We start from the raw sequence: 10000 nt of genomic DNA on the forward strand, positions 1-10000 counted from the left end.
AAGGAAGCACCTAAAAGCCAGGCGAAATGGTCCTAGATCCAAGGAAATCTTATAGATCAGGCTCAGTTTCTTAAATAGTTTGCATTAACATAATCAGTTCCAGGTCTGTGTGGGGCTGAGCTTGAGAACTCCTTAGTAAGTAGGCGTTTACAACAATAAGGGGTTTAATATTACAACACAGGCGAACATTCAGACACATTATCATAAGCTCACCTTGTCCAGGGACCCAAGCATGCTGCCTTTCCACTCTCAGAGCCCTTCACCTAACCTACTGTGCAGCTGTTTCACCTTTAATATCACTGTTCCACAGGCAGCGTGACGTCACAATGCTCCTTGTCTGTAGCCCGAACCAGGAGCCTTTGCAAACCTGGTATAATCTACATACTTACGGTGTGTTTAGTCTTGGACCACAAATGCAGTGAAGAATAATGGATTGCTACTCTTCATACATTTTTGACCATTGGCTCAGATTTGAATGCGTACTGGCCATCTGAGCATCTCTGCCAGGCCACCCTATGTCTAGAGACTGTAGATTTAGAGAGTTTATAAACATTGTCAGTTCATCAATAAAGTGTGCTCGCTTCGGCAGCACATATACTAAAATTGGAACGATACAGAGAAGATTAGCATGGCCCCTGCGCAAGGATGACACGCAAATTCGTGAAGCGTTCCATATTTTTAACAGCTTTTAGGAGAGAAATCTTTTTTGTTTTCAAGACTAATTGAAAAAATAAAGCAGGTCCCAGTGCTATCCCCGTGATATGTATTTTTCAATTAGTCTCTCCTCAACATTTTTAATGTATTTGCTTTGCAGTAAAGAAGGTGCGCTCTATGTTCAGCTGCATTTAGCAAGGAAGCCTGCAGGACTTCTGGGACTTTTCTTTCTCTTTTTTAGCCTCACTGTCATTATTCTTCACCACCCCCAAATCTATACTGCTGCAGTGTTGTGTTGCTTCGTGGGAAGCAGGACAAAGAGAAGGGCAGGGCCTATGCAAATGAAGGCCTCAGGGATGTCTGGGAGTGCCTTTTTAGCAGTATTGTTAAAGTCCACCTTGCAACCGGATTGGTCGGGTAAGCTGAAAAACACCATGCCAGATTGGGCACCAGGTCTCTAGGCGCTTGGAGGACATATTGGGTCTACATCCCTCAGTTTCTGAGGTCCAAGAAATGTTCACCCTCTACCCTAATAGAGAGGTCTTGGCCGATCGTGGCTGAGAGGGGAAGAAGGTAGCAGTGCAAGATGCTTATGGGCCTTCTCTAATAAAGGACCAACTTTCTCTCTCTCTCCTTACCTGTGGTTCTGCCTGGCTACTGGGGCTACCAGTTGTAAGCCTGCATCCCACAGGGAGTTGGTTTGTTCCTCTCACACATGTAAATGGGTAAGCATTCAAGTGCACACACCTGCCTACGACCACAGACCCTCGCGCACACACACTTTTGTCAACAAGCTTTTTCGCAATTAAGAGTATCAGGGACCCATGTTGAAATACAAAAGCAGCACACCACGTGACGGCCATCACATAGAGTCCAGCAGCAAATGGGAAACGTTTAACTAGCTGTGGTCCTATTACTTGCGCTCTACCGTGGAACAACTGCTGGATGAGTCCTGCTGGAGAATATTGAACCTACAACAAGTCTGAGGTAAATAAGAATTCCACAGGAATATAATCAAACAGGGACCTACAACCCTTCCGAGCCAGATAGGAGTCCAACCTACAATCTTTTGATCCGTAGTCAGACGCGTTATCCATTGCGCCACTGGCCCTATGTAGACTTATGCATCCTTTTGTCCTTAAGTGGGCTAGAAAGTGTGTGTGTGTGTGTGTGTGTGTGAAGGCACAAGGAAACCCATCTGACCTCCTGGAAGTCTGTTCTGTGAGGTTTTCCCAAGTTTTACAAAGGACTTTAGGAGAAGGAAGCACCTAAAAGCCAGGCGAAATGGTCCTAGATCCAAGGAAATCTTTTAGATCAGGCTCAGTTTCTTAAATAGTTTGCATTAACATAATCAGTTCCAGGTCTGTGTGGGGCTGAGCTTGAGAACTCCTTAGTAAGTAGGCGTTTACAACAATAAGGGGTTTAATATTACAACACAGGCGAACATTCAGACACATTATCATAAGCTCACCTTGTCCAGGGACCCAAGCATGCTGCCTTTCCACTCTCAGAGCCCTTCACCTAACCTACTGTGCAGCTGTTTCACCTTTAATATCACTGTTCCACAGGCAGCGTGACGTCACAATGCTCCTTGTCTGTAGCCCGAACCAGGAGCCTTTGCAAACCTGGTATAATCTACATACTTACGGTGTGTTTAGTCTTGGACCACAAATGCAGTGAAGAATAATGGATTGCTACTCTTCATACATTTTTGACCATTGGCTCAGATTTGAATGCGTACTGGCCATCTGAGCATCTCTGCCAGGCCACCCTATGTCTAGAGACTGTAGATTTAGAGAGTTTATAAACATTGTCAGTTCATCAATAAAGTGTGCTCGCTTCGGCAGCACATATACTAAAATTGGAACGATACAGAGAAGATTAGCATGGCCCCTGCGCAAGGATGACACGCAAATTCGTGAAGCGTTCCATATTTTTAACAGCTTTTAGGAGAGAAATCTTTTTTGTTTTCAAGACTAATTGAAAAAATAAAGCAGGTCCCAGTGCTGTCCCCGTGATATGTATTTTTCAATTAGTCTCTCCTCAACATTTTTAATGTATTTGCTTTGCAGTAAAGAAGGTGCACTCTATGTTCAGCTGCATTTAGCAAGGAAGCCTGCAGGACTTCTGGGACTTTTCTTTCTCTTTTTTAGCCTCACTGTCATTATTCTTCACCACCCCCAAATCTATACTGCTGCAGTGTTGTGTTGCTTCGTGGGAAGCAGGACAAAGAGAAGGGCAGGGCCTATGCAAATGAAGGCCTCAGGGATGTCTGGGAGTGCCTTTTTAGCAGTATTGTTAAAGTCCACCTTGCAACCGGATTGGTCGGGTAAGCTGAAAAACACCATGCCAGATTGGGCATCAGGTCTCTAGGCGCTTGGAGGACATATTGGGTCTACATCCCTCAGTTTCTGAGGTCCAAGAAATGTTCACCCTCTACCCTAATAGAGAGGTCTTGGCCGATCGTGGCTGAGAGGGGAAGAAGGTAGCAGTGCAAGATGCTTATGGGCCTTCTCTAATAATGGACCAACTTTCTCTCTCTCTCCTTACCTGTGGTTCTGCCTGGCTACTGGGGCTACCAGTTGTAAGCCTGCAGCCCACAGGGAGTTGGTTTGTTCCTCTCACACATGTAAATGGGTAAGCATTCAAGTGCACACACCTGCCTACGTCCACAGACCCTCGCGCACACACACTTTTGTCAACAAGCTTTTTCGCAATTAAGAGTATCAGGGACCCATGTTGAAATACAAAAGCAGCACACCACGTGACGGCCATCACATAGAGTCCAGCAGCAAATGGGAAACGTTTAACTAGCTGTGGTCCTATTACTTGCGCTCTACTGTGGAACAACTGCTGGATGAGTCCTGCTGGAGAATATTGAACCTACAACAAGTCTGAGGTAAATAAGAATTCCACAGGAATATAATCAAACAGGGACCTACAACCCTTCCGAGCCAGATAGGAGTCGAACCTACAATCTTCTGATCCATAGTCAGACGCGTTATCCATTGCGCCACTGACCCTATGTAGACTTATGCATCCTTTTGTCCTTAAGTGGGCTAGAAAGTGTGTGTGTGTGTGTGTGTGTGTGAAGGCACAAGGAAACCCATCTGACCTCCTGGAAGTCTGTTCTGTGAGGTTTTCCCAAGTTTTACAAAGGACTTTAGGAGAAGGAAGCACCTAAAAGCTAGGCGAAATGGTCCTAGATCCAAGGAAATCTTTTAGATCAGGCTCAATTTCTTAAATAGTTTGCATTAACATAATCAGTTCCAGGTCTGTGTGGGGCTGAGCTTGAGAACTCCTTAGTAAGTAGGCGTTTACAACAATAAGGGGTTTAATATTACAACACAGGCGAACATTCAGACACATTATCATAAGCTCACCTTGTCCAGGGACCCAAGCATGCTGCCTTTCCACTCTCAGAGCCCTTCACCTAACCTACTGTGCAGCTGTTTCACCTTTAATATCACTGTTCCACAGGCAGCGTGACGTCACAATGCTCCTTGTCTGTAGCCCGAACCAGGAGCCTTTGCAAACCTGGTATAATCTACATACTTACGGTGTGTTTAGTCTTGGACCACAAATGCAGTGAAGAATAATGGATTGCTACTCTTCATACATTTTTGACCATTGGCTCAGATTTGAATGCGTACTGGCCATCTGAGCATCTCTGCCAGGCCACCCTATGTCTAGAGACTGTAGATTTAGAGAGTTTATAAACATTGTCAGTTCATCAATAAAGTGTGCTCGCTTCGGCAGCACATATACTAAAATTGGAACGATACAGAGAAGATTAGCATGGCCCCTGCGCAAGGATGACACGCAAATTCGTGAAGCGTTCCATATTTTTAACAGCTTTTAGGAGAGAAATCTTTTTTGTTTTCAAGACTAATTCAAAAAATAAAGCAGGTCCCAGTGCTGTCCCCGTGATATGTATTTTTCAATTAGTCTCTCCTCAACATTTTTAATGTATTTGCTTTGCAGTAAAGAAGGTGCGCTCTATGTTCAGCTGCATTTAGCAAGGAAGCCTGCAGGACTTCTGGGACTTTTCTTTCTCTTTTTTAGCCTCACTGTCATTATTCTTCACCACCCCCAAATCTATACTGCTGCAGTGTTGTGTTGCTTCGTGGGAAGCAGGACAAAGAGAAGGGCAGGGCCTATGCAAATGAAGGCCTCGGGGATGTCTGGGAGTGCCTTTTTAGCAGTATTGTTAAAGTCCACCTTGCAACCGGATTGGTCGGGTAAGCTGAAAAACACCATGCCAGATTGGGCACCAGGTCTCTCGGCGCTTGGAGGACATATTGGGTCTACATCCCTCAGTTTCTGAGGTCCAAGAAATGTTCACCCTCTACCCTAATAGAGAGGTCTTGGCCGATCGTGGCTGAGAGGGGAAGAAGGTAGCAGTGCAAGATGCTTATGGTCCTTCTCTAATAATGGACCAACTTTCTCTCTTTCCTTACCTGTGGTTCTGCTTGGCTACTGGGGCTACCAGTTGTAAGCCTGCAGCCCACAGGGAGTTGGTTTGTTCCTCTCACACATGTAAATGGGTAAGCATTCAAGTGCACACACCTGCCTACGTCCACAGACCCTCGCGCACACACACTTTTGTCAACAAGCTTTTTCGCAATTAAGAGTATCAGGGACCCATGTTGAAATACAAAAGCAGCACACCACGTGACGGCCATCACATAGAGTCCAGCAGCAAATGGGAAACGTTTAACTAGCTGTGGTCCTATTACTTGCGCTCTACCGTGGAACAACTGCTGGATGAGTCCTGCTGGAGAATATTGAACCTACAACAAGTCTGAGGTAAATAAGAATTCCACAGGAATATAATCAAACAGGGACCTACAACCATTCCGAGCCAGATAGGAGTCGAACCTACAATCTTCTGATCCGTAGTCAGACGCGTTATCCATTGCGCCACTGGCCCTATGTAGACTTATGCATCCTTTTGTCCTTAAGTGGGCTAGAAAGTGTGTGTGTGTGTGTGTTTGTGTGAAGGCACAAGGAAACCCATCTGACCTCCTGGAAGTCTGTTCTGTGAGGTTTTCCCAAGTTTTACAAAGGACTTTAGGAGAAGGAAGCACCTAAAAGCTAGGCGAAATGGTCCTAGATCCAAGGAAATCTTTTAGATCAGGCTCAGTTTCTTAAATAGTTTGCATTAACATAATCAGTTCCAGGTCTGTGTGGGGCTGAGCTTGAGAACTCCTTAGTAAGTAGGCATTTACAGCAATAAGGGGTTTAATATTACAACACAGGCGAACATTCAGACACATTATCATAAGCTCACCTTGTCCAGGGACCCAAGCATGCTGCCTTTCCACTCTCAGAGCCCTTCACCTAACCTACTGTGCAGCTGTTTCACCTTTAATATCACTGTTCCACAGGCAGCGTGACGTCACAATGCTCCTTGTCTGTAGCCCGAACCAGGAGCCTTTGCAAACCTGGTATAATCTACATACTTACGGTGTGTTTAGTCTTGGACCACAAATGCAGTGAAGAATAATGGATTGCTACTCTTCATACATTTTTGACCATTGGCTCAGATTTGAATGCGTACTGGCCATCTGAGCATCTCTGCCAGGCCACCCTATGTCTAGAGACTGTAGATTTAGAGAGTTTATAAACATTGTCAGTTCATCAATAAAGTGTGCTCGCTTCGGCAGCACATATACTAAAATTGGAACGATACAGAGAAGATTAGCATGGGCCCTGCGCAAGGATGACACGCAAATTCGTGAAGCGTTCCATATTTTTAACAGCTTTTAGGAGAGAAATCTTTTTTGTTTTCAAGACTAATTGAAAAAATAAAGCAGGTCCCAGTGCTGTCCCCGTGATATGTATTTTTCAATTAGTCTCTCCTCAACATTTTTAATGTATTTGCTTTGCAGTAAAGAAGGTGCGCTCTATGTTCAGCTGCATTTAGCAAGGAAGCCTGCAGGACTTCTGGGACTTTTCTTTCTCTTTTTTAGCCTCACTGTCATTATTCTTCACCACCCCCAAATCTATACTGCTGCAGTGTTGTGTTGCTTCGTGGGAAGCAGGACAAAGAGAAGGGCAGGGCCTATGCAAATGAAGGCCTCAGGGATGTCTGGGAGTGCCTTTTTAGCAGTATTGTTAAAGTCCACCTTGCAACCGGATTGGTCGGGTAAGCTGAAAAACACCATGCCAGATTGGGCACCAGGTCTCTAGGCGCTTGGAGGACATATTGGGTCTACATCCCTCAGTTTCTGAGGTCCAAGAAATGTTCACCCTCTACCCTAATAGAGAGGTCTTGGCCGATCGTGGCTGAGAGGGGAAGAAGGTAGCAGTGCAAGATGCTTATGGGCCTTCTCTAATAATGGACCAACTTTCTCTCTCTCTCCTTACCTGTGGTTCTGCCTGGCTACTGGGGCTACCAGTTGTAAGCCTGCAGCCCACAGGGAGTTGGTTTGTTCCTCTCACACATGTAAATGGGTAAGCATTCAAGTGCACACACCTGCCTACGTCCACAGACCCTCGCGCACACACACTTTTGTCAACAAGCTTTTTCGCAATTAAGAGTATCAGGGACCCATGTTGAAATACAAAAGCAGCACACCACGTGACGGCCATCACATAGAGTCCAGCAGCAAATGGGAAACGTTTAACTAGCTGTGGTCCTATTACTTGCGCTCTACCGTGGAACAACTGCTGGATGAGTCCTGCTGGAGAATATTGAACCTACAACAAGTCTGAGGTAAATAAGAATTCCACAGGAATATAATCAAACAGGGACCTACAACCCTTCCGAGCCAGATAGGAGTCGAACCTACAATCTTCTGATCCGTAGTCAGACACGTTATCCATTGCGCCACTGGCCCTATGTAGACTTATGCATACTTTTGTCCTTAAGTGGGCTAGAAAGTGTGTGTGTGTGTGTGTGTGTGTGAAGGCACAAGGAAACCCATCTGACCTCCTGGAAGTCTGTTCTGTGAGGTTTTCCCAAGTTTTACAAAGGACTTTAGGAGAAGGAAGCACCTAAAAGCCAGGCGAAATGGTCCTAGATCCAAGGAAATCTTTTAGATCAGGCTCAGTTTCTTAAATAGTTTGCATTAACATAATCAGTTCCAGGTCTGTGTGGGGCTGAGCTTGAGAACTCCTTAGTAAGTAGGCGTTTACAACAATAAGGGGTTTAATATTACAACACAGGCGAACATTCAGACACATTATCATAAGCTCACCTTGTCCAGGGACTCAAGCATGCTGCCTTTCCACTCTCAGAGCCCTTCACCTAACCTACTGTGCAGCTGTTTCACCTTTAATATCACTGTTCCACAGGCAGCGTGACGTCACAATGCTCCTTGTCTGTAGCCCGAACCAGGAGCCTTTGCAAACCTGGTATAATCTACATACTTACGGTGTGTTTAGTCTTGGACCACAAATGCAGTGAAGAATAATGGATTGCTACTCTTCATACATTTTTGACCATTGGCTCAGATTTGAATGCGTACTGGCCATCTGAGCATCTCTGCCAGGCCACCCTATGTCTAGAGACTGTAGATTTAGAGAGTTTATAAACATTGTCAGTTCATCAATAAAGTGTGCTCGCTTCGGCAGCACATATACTAAAATTGGAACGATACAGAGAAGATTAGCATGGCCCCTGCGCAAGGATGACACGCAAATTCGTGAAGCGTTCCATATTTTTAACAGCTTTTAGGAGAGAAATCTTTTTTGTTTTCAAGACTAATTGAAAAAATAAAGCAGGTCCCAGTGCTGTCCCCGTGATATGTATTTTTCAATTAGTCTCTCCTCAACATTTTTAATGTATTTGCTTTGCAGTAAAGAAGGTGCGCTCTATGTTCAGCTGCATTTAGCAAGGAAGCCTGCAGGACTTCTGGGACTTTTCTTTCTCTTTTTTAGCCTCACTGTCATTATTCTTCACCACCCCCAAATCTATACTGCTGCAGTGTTGTGTTGCTTCGTGGGAAGCAGGACAAAGAGAAGGGCAGGGCCTATGCAAATGAAGGCCTCAGGGATGTCTGGGAGTGCCTTTTTAGCAGTATTGTTAAAGTCCACCTTGCAACCGGATTGGTCGGGTAAGCTGAAAAACACCATGCCAGATTGGGCACCAGGTCTCTAGGCGCTTGGAGGACATATTGGGTCTACATCCCTCAGTTTCTGAGGTCCAAGAAATGTTCACCCTCTACCCTAATAGAGAGGTCTTGGCCGATCGTGGCTGAGAGGGGAAGAAGGTAGCAGTGCAAGATGCTTATGGGCCTTCTCTAATAAAGGACCAACTTTCTCTCTCTCTCCTTACCTGTGGTTCTGCCTGGCTACTGGGGCTACCAGTTGTAAGCCTGCAGCCCACAGGGAGTTGGTTTGTTCCTCTCACACATGTAAATGGGTAAGCATTCAAGTGCACACACCTGCCTACGACCACAGACCCTCGCGCACACACACTTTTGTCAACAAGCTTTTTCGCAATTAAGAGTATCAGGGACCCATGTTGAAATACAAAAGCAGCACACCACGTGACGGCCATCACATAGAGTCCAGCAGCAAATGGGAAACGTTTAACTAGCTGTGGTCCTATTACTTGCGCTCTACCGTGGAACAACTGCTGGATGAGTCCTGCTGGAGAATATTGAACCTACAACAAGTCTGAGGTAAATAAGAATTCCACAGGAATATAATCAAACAGGGACCTACAACCCTTCCGAGCCAGATAGGAGTCCAACCTACAATCTTCTGATCCGTAGTCAGACGCGTTATCCATTGCGCCACTGGCCCTATGTAGACTTATGCATCCTTTTGTCCTTAAGTGGGCTAGAAAGTGTGTGTGTGTGTGTGTGTGTGTGAAGGCACAAGGAAACCCATCTGACCTCCTGGAAGTCTGTTCTGTGAGGTTTTCCCAAGTTTTACAAAGGACTTTAGGAGAAGGAAGCACCTAAAAGCCAGGCGAAATGGTCCTAGATCCAAGGAAATCTTTTAGATCAGGCTCAGTTTCTTAAATAGTTTGCATTAACATAATCAGTTCCAGGTCTGTGTGGGGCTGAGCTTGAGAACTCCTTAGTAAGTAGGCGTTTACAACAATAAGGGGTTTAATATTACAACACAGGCGAACATTCAGACACATTATCATAAGCTCACCTTGTCCAGGGACCCAAGCATGCTGCCTTTCCACTCTCAGAGCCCTTCACCTAACCTACTGTGCAGCTGTTTCACCTTTAATATCACTGTTCCACAGGCAGCGTGACGTCACAATGCTCCTTGTCTGTAGCCCGAACCAGGAGCCTTTGCAAACCTGGTATAATCTACATACTTACGGTGTGTTTAGTCTTGGACCACAAATGCAGTGAAGAATAATGGATTGCTACTC

The 10000-nt window shown here is 45.3% G+C and overlaps 7 non-coding genes across 7 annotated transcripts; 5 read left to right on the plus strand and 2 right to left on the minus strand.

Moving 5' to 3' along the window:
• Nucleotides 1-573: 573 nt before the first annotated feature.
• Nucleotides 574-680, plus strand: LOC147705382 (U6 spliceosomal RNA). Its single transcript, XR_015298059.1, has one exon. It is a non-coding gene; the product is annotated as a U6 spliceosomal RNA (small nuclear RNA).
• Nucleotides 681-2485: 1805 nt separating this feature from the next.
• LOC147705383 (U6 spliceosomal RNA) lies at nucleotides 2486-2592 on the plus strand. Its single transcript, XR_015298060.1, has one exon. It is a non-coding gene; the product is annotated as a U6 spliceosomal RNA (small nuclear RNA).
• A 1012-nt stretch (nucleotides 2593-3604) lies between these two features.
• On the minus strand, nucleotides 3605-3677 carry TRNAH-AUG (transfer RNA histidin (anticodon AUG)). The gene has a single exon. It is a non-coding gene; the product is annotated as a tRNA-His (tRNA).
• Nucleotides 3678-4397: 720 nt separating this feature from the next.
• LOC147705385 (U6 spliceosomal RNA) lies at nucleotides 4398-4504 on the plus strand. The gene has a single exon (XR_015298061.1). It is a non-coding gene; the product is annotated as a U6 spliceosomal RNA (small nuclear RNA).
• Nucleotides 4505-5514: 1010 nt separating this feature from the next.
• Nucleotides 5515-5587, minus strand: TRNAR-ACG (transfer RNA arginine (anticodon ACG)). Its single transcript has one exon. It is a non-coding gene; the product is annotated as a tRNA-Arg (tRNA).
• A 720-nt stretch (nucleotides 5588-6307) lies between these two features.
• On the plus strand, nucleotides 6308-6414 carry LOC147705387 (U6 spliceosomal RNA). The gene has a single exon (XR_015298364.1). It is a non-coding gene; the product is annotated as a U6 spliceosomal RNA (small nuclear RNA).
• Nucleotides 6415-8219: 1805 nt separating this feature from the next.
• LOC147705388 (U6 spliceosomal RNA) lies at nucleotides 8220-8326 on the plus strand. Its single transcript, XR_015298062.1, has one exon. It is a non-coding gene; the product is annotated as a U6 spliceosomal RNA (small nuclear RNA).
• Nucleotides 8327-10000: the final 1674 nt, after the last annotated feature.

This window comes from Lissotriton vulgaris, chromosome 7 (assembly GCF_964263255.1).
Source record: "Lissotriton vulgaris chromosome 7, aLisVul1.2, whole genome shotgun sequence".
NCBI lineage: Eukaryota > Metazoa > Chordata > Amphibia > Caudata > Salamandridae > Lissotriton > Lissotriton vulgaris.